Source organism: Chiloscyllium plagiosum, unplaced genomic scaffold (genome assembly GCF_037043375.1).
Source record: "Chiloscyllium plagiosum isolate Xiang-an unplaced genomic scaffold, Cpla_swu_hap1 HiC_scaffold_35, whole genome shotgun sequence".
In the NCBI taxonomy this organism is placed as follows: Eukaryota; Metazoa; Chordata; class Chondrichthyes; order Orectolobiformes; family Hemiscylliidae; genus Chiloscyllium; species Chiloscyllium plagiosum.
Window position 1 is genome coordinate 61012365 of NW_028270173.1, and position 928 is coordinate 61013292.

Consider the following 928-nt stretch of genomic DNA (forward strand, 5'->3'; position numbering starts at 1 on the left):
CAACCCTCAAAAGAAAGCATGTTTAATTCAAGACTAATGTATCAGTTTAAATGCATCCTTACAGTAACATCTCAGCCTCAGGTACAGAACAATTCAGTGCTTAAAAAGCAGGAGTCTGCTCCTAGCTTAGAAATTATTCTAGGCCTAACATTGAAGAGATTCTAGCACAATGTGTCAGGAAGCCATTTTATGGTCAAAAGTTTGCCCTCCTTGCTAAGAAGCCATTTTGTAAAAAAATTGTATCTGACATGTGAGCTGTGCAAGGTTACCTTATGAACTCTCCAATTAGCTCAGACTGGTACCTCTTTATGATCGGAGTTTATCTCGCTTGCGGGTGCCAAACTCGGCTGGGCACATTTTTCCCTGATGAATGGCTTAGGGCCCTTAGGAGTGATCAGTCAAGCATACACAGTCCTGTCAATTAACCTTTCTTCCTTACGAATTATTATCTTTCACTGTTATCTGTCTAATTAAGAACATGCAATATTTTCATAAACGTTTGTACAAAGGAAGCCACTTTGTAGCAGTACATCGTAGTAGCCTGCTGGGGCACTGGAAGAGCTGGTAACCTACTCTCCCAGGTTATTAGAACCTAGTTAGTTTAGCTTTAGGTATCAGTGTTATGTTGTAACAATTATGCTAATAGTAAATTAAACTAAACTGCCTGTAAAAGGTTTTTTTATTCCACACTACCAAAGAGTACGATCTCCGGGACGAACCAAGAGAAAGGCTTACGAGGGATTCCCTGGGTTGTCTCAGATCTCAACTTTAACAGTACCAGTTTCCTCTCACAGAGAATTGAAGAGTGTTACAATCCCAGACCAGACCATTAAATCCATGTTACAATCAGTAACTTTTGTTTGAAAGTGGTCAAAATATAAGGTGTGCGGCATGTATCAATAGAATAAAGACATCATGATGCTTTAGA